Below are 8,639 nucleotides of genomic sequence, written 5' to 3' on the forward strand. Positions count from 1 at the left end.
ATCAGTGAGAGGCGGCGTCCGGTCCTAGAGAGGAAGACGTGAGGGACCACTGAGAGGCGGCATCATGTCCTAGAGATGAAAGATTTCATGGAGCTCTGAGAGGCGGAGTCTGGTCCTAGAGAGGACGACCTCTGGGATCAGTGAGAGGCGGCGTCAGGTCCTAGAGAGGAAAGATAACACGGAGATGTGAGAGGCGGTGTCACGTTCTAGAAAGGAACGATGTCAGGGATCAGTGAGAGGCGGCCTCAAGTCCTAGAGAGGAAGACCTCAAGGACCAGTGAGAGGCGGCGACAGGTCCTAGACAGGAGAGACGTCACGGAAAGACGTCACAGAGCCGTCAGAGGCGGTGTCCAATACTGGAGAGGAAAGACGTCAGGGATCAGTGAGAAGCGGCACGACTTCCTAGAGAGGAAAGACGTCAGGAATCAGTGAGAGGCGGTGTCCGGTCCTAGGGAGGAAATACGCTACGGAGCCATAAGAGGCGGCGACCCGGCCTGGAGAGGAAGACCTCAGGGATCAGTGAGAAGCGGCATCATGTCCTAGAGAGGAATACGTCAGGGATGAGTAAGTGGCGGCCTCAGGTCCTAGAGAGCAATACGACAGCGATCAGTGAGAGGCGGCCCCACGTCCTAGAGAGGAAGACGTCAGGGACCAGTGAGAGGTGGCGTCAGGTCCTAGAGACGACGACCTCAGGTATCAGTGAGAGGCGGCGTCAGGTCCTAGAGAGGAAAGATATCACGGAGCTGTGAGAGGCGGCGTCCGGTCCTAGAGAGGAAAGATATCACGGATATGTGAGAGGCGGTGTCACATTTTAGAGAGGATCGACGTCAGGGATCATTGAAAGGTGGGCACGGGTACTAGAGAGGAAAAGCATCACGGAGCCGTGAGAGGCCGTGTCACATCCTAGAGAGGACGACGTCAGGGATCAGTGAGAGGAGGCGTCCGTTCCTAGAGAGGACGACCTCAGGGATCAGTGAGAGGCGGCGTCCAGTCCTAGAGAGGAAAGACGTCTGTGATCAGTTAGAGGCGGCGTCCTGTCCTAGAGAGGACAACGTCAGGGATCAGTGAGAGGCGGCGTCCAGTCCTAGAGAGGAGAGACGTCTGGGATCACTGAGAGGCGTCGTCCGGTCCTAGAGAGGATGACGTCACGGATCAGTGAGAGGTGGCGTCCAGTCCTAGAGAGGAAAGACGTCTGGGATAAGTGAGAGGCGGCGTCCAGTCCTAGAGAGGAAAGACGTCTGGGATCAGTGAGAGGCGGCGTCCAGTCCTAGAGAGGAAAGACGTCTGGGATCAGTGAGAGGGGGCGCCCGCTCCTAGAGAGGAAAGACGTGTGGGATCAGTGAGAGGGGGCGTCCAGTCCTAGAGAGGATGACGTCACGGATCAGTGAGAGGCGGCGTCCAGTCCTAGAGAGGAAAGACGTCTGGGATCAGTGAGAGGCGGCGTCCAGTCCTAGAGAAGAAAGACGTCTGGGATCAGTGAGAGGCGGCGTCCCGTCCTAGAGAGGACGACGTCAGGGATCAGTGAGAGGCAACGTCACTTCCTAGAGAGGAAGACCGGAGGGATAAGTGAGAGGCAGCGTCACCGCCTAGAGAGGAAGACGTTAGGGATGACTGACAGGCTGCAACAGGTCCTAGAGACAAAAGATATCACGGAAAGTCGTCAAGGAGCCATGAGAGGCAGTGTCCGGTCCTAGAGAGGACGACCTCAGATCAGTAAGAGGCAGCGACAGGTCCTAGAGAGGAAAGACGTCACGGATCAGTGAGAGGCGGCGACAGGTCCTAGAGAGGAAAGACGTCTGGGATCAGTGAGAGGCGGCGTCCGCTCCTAGAGAGGATGACGTCACGGATCAGTGAGAGGCGGCGTCCAGTCGTAGAGAGGAAAGACGTCTGGGATCAGTGAGAGGCGGCGTCTGGTCCTAGAGAGGAAAGACGTCTGGCATCAGTGAGAAGCGGCATCATGTCCTAGAGAGGAATACGTCAGGGATGAGTAAGAGGCGGCGTCAGGTCCTAGAGAGGAAGACGTGAGGGACCAGTGAGAGGCGGTATCATGTCCTAGAGAGGAAAGATATCATGGAGCTCTTAGAGGCGGAGTCCAGTCCTAGAGAGGACGACCTCTGGGATCAGTGAGAGGCGGCGTCAGGTCCTAGAGAGGACAACGTCAGGGATCAGTGAGAGGCGGCGTCCATTCCTAGAGAGGAAAGACGTCTGGGATCAGTGAGAGGCGGCGTCCAGTCCTAGAGAGGAATGACGTCTGTGATCAGTGAGAGGCGGCGTCCTGTCCTAGAGAGGAATACGTCAGGGATGAGTAAGTGGCGGCCTCAGGTCCTAGAGAGCAATACGACAGCGATCAGTGAGAGGCGGCCCCACGTCCTAGAGAGGAAGACGTCAGGGACCAGTGAGAGGTGGCGTCAGGTCCTAGAGACGACGACCTCAGGTATCAGTGAGAGGCGGCGTCAGGTCCTAGAGAGGAAAGATATCACGGAGCTGTGAGAGGCGGCGTCCGGTCCTAGAGAGGAAAGATATCACGGATATGTGAGAGGCGGTGTCACGTTTTAGAGAGGATCGACGTCAGGGATCATTGAAAGGTGGGCACGGGTACTAGAGAGGAAAAGCATCACGGAGCCGTGAGAGGCAGTGTCACATCCTAGAGAGGACGACGTCAGGGATCAGTGAGAGGAGGCGTCCGTTCCTAGAGAGGACGACCTCAGGGATCAGTGAGAGGCGGCGTCCGGTCCTAGAGAGGATGACGTCACGGATCAGTGAGAGGTGGCGTCCAGTCCTAGAGAGGAAAGACGTCTGGGATCAGTGAGAGGCGGCGTCCAGTCCTAGAGAGGAAAGACGTCTGGGATCAGTGGGAGGCGGCGTCCAGTCCTAGAGAGGAAAGACGTCTGGGATCAGTGAGAGGCGGCGTCCAATCCTAGAGAGGACGACGTCAGGGATCAGTGAGAGGCAACGTCACTTCCTAGAGAGGAAGACCGGAGGGATAAGTGAGAGGCAGCGTCACCGCCTAGAGAGGAAGACGTTAGGGGTGAGTGACAGGCTGCAACAGGTCCTAGAGACAAAAGATATCACGGAAAGTCGTCAAGGAGCCATGAGAGGCAGTGTCCGGTCCTAGAGGGGACGACCTCAGATCAGTAAGAGGCAGCGACAGGTCCTAGAGAGGAAAGACGTCACGGATCAGTGAGAGGCGGCGACAGGTCCTAGAGAGGAAAGACGTCTGGGATCAGTCAGAGGCGGCGTCCGCTCCTAGAGAGGATGACGTCACGGATCAGTGAGAGGCGGCGTCCAGTCCTAGAGAGGAAAGACGTCTGGGATCAGTGAGAGGCGGCGTCTGGTCCTAGAGAGGAAAGATATCATGGAGCTCTGAGAGGCGGAGTCCAGTCCTAGAGAGGACGACCTCTGGGATCAGTGAGAGGCGGCGTCAGGTCCTACAGAGGACAACGTCTGGGATCAGTGAGAGGCGGCGTCCAGTCCTAGAGAGGAAAGACGTCTGGGATCAGTGAGAGGTGGCGTCCAGTCCTAGAGAGGAATGAGGTCTGTGATCAGTTAGAGGCGGCGTCCTGTCCTAGAGAGGACAACGTCAGGGATCAGTGAGAGGCGGCGTCCAGTCCTAGAGAGGAAAGACGTCTGGGATCAGTGAGAGGTGGCGTCCGTTCCTAGAGAGGAAAGACGCCACGAAGCCGTCAGAGGTGGTGTCAAGGTCCTAGAAAGGGTTAGGGTTAGGGGTTAGGGGTTGGGTTAGGGTTTGCGGTTAGGGTTAGGGTTCAGTACCCACCTTGAGGTCAGGGTGCAGGCTCACGGCGTCCTCTCCCCTCAGCGGGGCAAGAGGCTAGTGTGCCAGTCTCAGCCACCTGCCCTGAAGACCGAGGAGCAGTCCAAGCACGAGCTGATGGACAAGGACAAGGAGGAGCAGCTGTTTCTCTTCACATAGCTCGCGGGGCTCCTTCTGGCTGAACAGAATCATAGACGGAGGCATGGGGAGCAGAGGCGGAGCCTGCACGCCAGCACTGGACCCCCGCCCTCGCCCCTCGTCCCCCATGCTTTGCCTTCAGACTCACCTTAAATAAAAGCTGTGTTGCTCAGGTACCTCCAGGCCTGTCTCGGGAGGCAGGCACGGTAACAAAATGTCAGTCTCCCCTCATTTGTCACTTAAACCAGCAAATGATAAGGGGTAGAGGAAGAGATGGTTGGATGGCCTCACCGACTGAATGGACGTGAGTTTTTAGCAAACTCCGAGAGATAGTGAAGGGACAGGGAAGGCTGGTGTGCTGCAGTCCATGGGGTCGCAGAGAGTCAGACATGACTCAGTGACTGAACAACAATGATAAGGGATGAGCCCATTTGGATGTCCTGTCAGTCAGCTGCTGAGACAGACGTCCTGCGGTGACTGGGGTGGGATCAATTGCAGTTCTGCACAAGGTGAGGTGGGAGATCAACTGCATGTTAACCTGAGGTGACAGGTAAAAACTCCAGTGTAAACCGAAGTGATGTGTGTGATCCACCCTGGGATCTTCTTCAGCTCCACCCAACACTGATGCGTTGTAGGATGACTCCTAGCTGCCAAGGAGCTCAAGTGTGGGAACAAGCACTGTTACACTTGAGGTGAGATGTAGGCTCAGACTCAGGCTCTCTGAGACGTAATTGTGAAGTTCATCCATTTTTCTACCTGAGGGATGTAGAGGATCATCTCTAGGTGGAACTGAGTGGAGGTGTGGGGTCAGCTCAACACAGAGGGTGAGGTGTGGCCTCAGCCCCGAAATCCAGGGAGGTGAGGTGTGGGTCACTGCCAGCTCCACCAAGGGTTTAGGTGTGGGTCAGCCCCCAACTCCTCCATGGGGTGAGGTGAGGGGTCAGCCCCCAACTACACATGGGGTGTTGTTTGAGGTCAGCCCCAGCTGCACCATGGGGTTTGGAGTGGCTTCACCCCCAGCTCCACTTGGGGTGAGAAGTGGGTTCAGCCCCAGCTCCACAGTGGGGCGAGATGTGGGATCAGCCCCAGGTCCACCTTGAGGTGAGATGTGGGGTCAGATCCAACTCCACCTGGGGTGAGTTGTGGGTCAGTGCTTGCTCCACAGTAGGGTGAGGTATGTCGTCAGCCCTAACACGTGTGGGATGAGGGGTGGGGTCAGGCCCATTTCCATTGTGGTGTGAGCTGTGGGATCAGCCCCAACTCCACGTGGGGTGAGGTATGGGTTCAGCCCCAGCTCCACCATGGGGTGAGGTGTGGCGTCAGCCCAACTGTTCTGTGGGGTGAAGTCTGGGGTCAGCCCCTAACTCCACCATGGGGTGAGATTGAGGTCAGCTCCAGCTCCACGTGGGGTGAGGTGTCGGTTCACACAACCCCACGAGGGGTGAGGTGTGGGGTCAGCACCAACTGTATGTGTGGTGAGGTGTGGGGTCAGTCTCAACTCCACATGGGGTGAGTTGTGTGGTGAGCACCAGCTCCACCATGGGGTGAGCTGTGCCGTCAGCCCCTGCTCCACCATCTGGTGAGATGTGTGGTCAGCCAAAACGCCACCGTAGGGTGTGGTATGGAGTAAGATCCATCTCCACTGTGGGGTGAGGTGTGTGGTCAGCCCCAGGTCCACAGAGGGGTGAGGTCTGGGGTCTACCCCAAACTCCTCCATTGTGTGAGTTGTGGGGTGTGCCCCCAACTCCTCCGAGTGGTGAGGTGTGGTGTCAGCCCTAATTCCACCGTGGGATGAGGTGTTGGGTCAGCCCCAGGTCCACCATGGGGTGAGGTGTGTGGTCATCCACGACTCCACTGTAGGGTGTGGTGTGGGGTAAGGCCCATCTCTACCGTGGGGTGAGGTGTGGGGTCAGCCCTATCTCCACTGTGGAGTGAGTTGTGTGGTCAGCCCCAGCTCCACCGTGGGCTGAGGTCTGGGGTCTACTCACAAGTCCTCCGTGGGTTGAGGTGTGGGGTCAGTCCCCAACTCTTCCATGGGATGAGGTGTGTTGTCAGCCCCAAATCCACCGTGGGGTGATGTTTGGGTCAGCCCCACTGGGGGTGAGGTGTGGGGTCAGCACCAGCTCCACCATTGGGTGAGGTGTGGGGTCAGCTCCCAACCCCGCCACGTGGTGAGGTGTGGGGTCAGACCAACTCCTCTGTGGGGTGGGGTGTGTGCTCAGCCCCCAGCTCCACGTGGGGAGAGGAGTGGGATTAGCCAAAACTCCATGTGGGTTGAGCTGCGGAGTCAGCCCCATCTCCACCTGGGTTGAAATGTGGTATCAGACCCAGGTCCACCGTGGGCTGAGGTGTGGGATCAACCGCCAACTCCACGTGGGTTGTTGTGTGGGGTTAGTGCAACTCTACATGGGATGAGGTGTGGGATCACCGCAAGGTCCACCTTGAGGTGAGGTGTGGGGTCAGATCCAACTCCACTTGGGGTGAGTTGTGGGTTCAGCCAAAGCTCCACAGTTGGTTGAGGTATGTCGTCAGCCCTAACACACGTGGGATAAAGTGTGGGGTCAGGCCCATTTCCACCGTGGTGTGAGCTATGGGATCAGCCCCAACCCACAGCCAGCAATTCCATTTGGGGTGAAGTGTGGGGTCAGCCCCCAACCCAAAGTGGGGTGAGGTGTAAATCAGGCGGAAATCCACTTGGGGTCAGGTGAGGGGTCCACCCAACTCCACGTGCAGTGAGGTGTGGTGTCAGCCCCGAATGCACCATGGGATGAGATGTTGGGTCAGCCCCACTGGGGGTGAGGTGTGAGGTCAGCACCAGCTCCACCATGGGGTGAGGTGTGGGTTCAGTCCCCAACTCCTCCGTGGGGTGAGGTTTTGGATCAGTCCCAACTTCATCATGGGGTGAGGTGTGGGGACAGCCCCCAACTGCTCCATGGGGTGAGATGTGGGGTCATTTCCCAACCCCTCCATTGGTGAGGTGTGTATTCAGCTCCAACTCCATCATTGGGTGAGGTGTGGGTTCCTGCCTCATCTCCTCCGTGGGGTGAGGTATGGGATCAGCCCCAGGTCCACCATGGTGTGAGGTGTGGGGTAAGCCCTACTGTGGGCTAAGGTTGTGGGTAAGCCCCCACCGTGCGGTTAGGTGTGGTGTCAGCCACAATTCCACAATGGGGTGAGGTGTGGGGTCAGCCCATGCTCCACCATGGGGTGAGGTGTGGGGTCAGTCTGCAACTCTTCCGTGGGATGAGGTGTGGTGTCAGCCCCAAATCCACCGTGGGGTGAGGTGTTGGGTCAGCCCCACCAGGGGTGAGGTGTGGGGTCAGCCCCAGCTGCACCATGATATGAGGTGTTGGGTCAGCCCCAGGTCCACCGTCGGATGGTGTGTTGAATCAGCCCCAGATCCACTTGGCTTGAGGTGTGGGGTTGGGCCCAGCTCCACCGACAGGTGAGGTGTGAGGTGAGCCTCAGCTCATCCGTGGTGAGACGTGTGGTGTCAGCCCCAGCTCCTCCGTGTGGTGAGGTGTGGGGTTAGAACCAGCCGGCCCATGGGGTCAGGTGTCGGATCAGTACCAGCTCAACCGTTGGGTGAGGTGTGGTGTCAGCCCGAGCTCTACCGTGGGGTCAGGTGTGGGGTCAGCTCAAGCTCCACTGTGGGGTTAGTAGTGGGGTCAGCCCCAGCTCCACCACTGGGTGATGTGGGGTCAGCCCCAGCTCCCCCATGGGGTGAGGTGCGAGGTCAGCCCCAAATCCACCATGGGGTGAGGGGTCGTAAAGGGAAGAGGAGAAGGGAGCGACAGAGGATGAGATTGTGTGGATGGCACCACCGACTCAATGGACGTGAGTTTGAGCAAACTCCGGGAGATCATGAGGGACAGGGAGGCCTGGCGTGCTGCAGTCCATGGGGTCACAGAGTGTGGGTCACGACTTGGGGACTGAACAACAAAGAGGTACTCATAAGCAAAACTCTTAAGGTTGCTATTTCAGGGAATGGCCACAAGGCGGCAGGATTCTTGCATGCCCAGTTGTGATAACCTTGGCAATGAAAACTTTCGAGTTTTAACTCAGGACTGTAATTTAATATGGAATGTACCTGAAGAAACACCCCAAAGCTTGTGTGTTCTTCCTGAACATTCTTATGTATTTATTTTAATAATTTTATGTATTTATTGGCCATGCCACGCGGCTCGTGGGATCTTTATTTCCCTGCCCAAGGATCGAACCTTCGCCCTCTGCATTGGCAGCATAGAATCTTAACCACTGAACTGCAGGGAAGTCCCCCTGAGCATTCTTTTTTTAAACGAACCTTTATTTTATACTGTAGTGGCACTGACATACTATGTGTTGTTGGTGGCAGGTGAACGGAATGTATTTTCTATTTTGTTGTTGTTGTTCAGTCGCCAAGTCATGTCTGACTCTTTTTGTAGGAGCGTTCCCTTTTTATCAGGCCCTGTTACACTGGTAAAACATCTATTTGTGTATACATAAGTGTACTTAATTATAAATGTCTAGGTACATAGATACATAAACGTCCAGATTGATAGTGATATAAATGTCTAGGTACATAGATATATAAATGTCTATATGCATAGATATATAGATACATAAATACCTAGATACATAGAAACATAAATATCTATATACATAGACATATCAATATCTGTATACATGGAAGATGGTTACACAGTGGAAAATGCAAGAGACAACCTTATCGACAAAATAAGTGATAAAG

At 56.1% G+C, this 8,639-nt stretch overlaps 1 long non-coding RNA gene across 1 annotated transcript; it reads left to right on the top strand.

The window, feature by feature from the left end:
- The first annotated feature begins 357 nt into the window (after nucleotides 1–357).
- On the top strand, nucleotides 358–4,125 carry LOC145536058 (uncharacterized). The gene is made up of 2 exons (XR_014075638.1): nucleotides 358–564; nucleotides 3,818–4,125. It is a non-coding gene; the product is annotated as an uncharacterized LOC145536058 (long non-coding RNA).
- The last annotated feature ends 4,514 nt before the right edge of the window (nucleotides 4,126–8,639 follow it).

This window comes from Giraffa tippelskirchi, chromosome X, assembly GCF_054371585.1.
Source record: "Giraffa tippelskirchi isolate mGirTip1 chromosome X, T2T-mGirTip1v1.2.pri, whole genome shotgun sequence".
Taxonomy (NCBI): domain Eukaryota; kingdom Metazoa; phylum Chordata; class Mammalia; order Artiodactyla; family Giraffidae; genus Giraffa; species Giraffa tippelskirchi.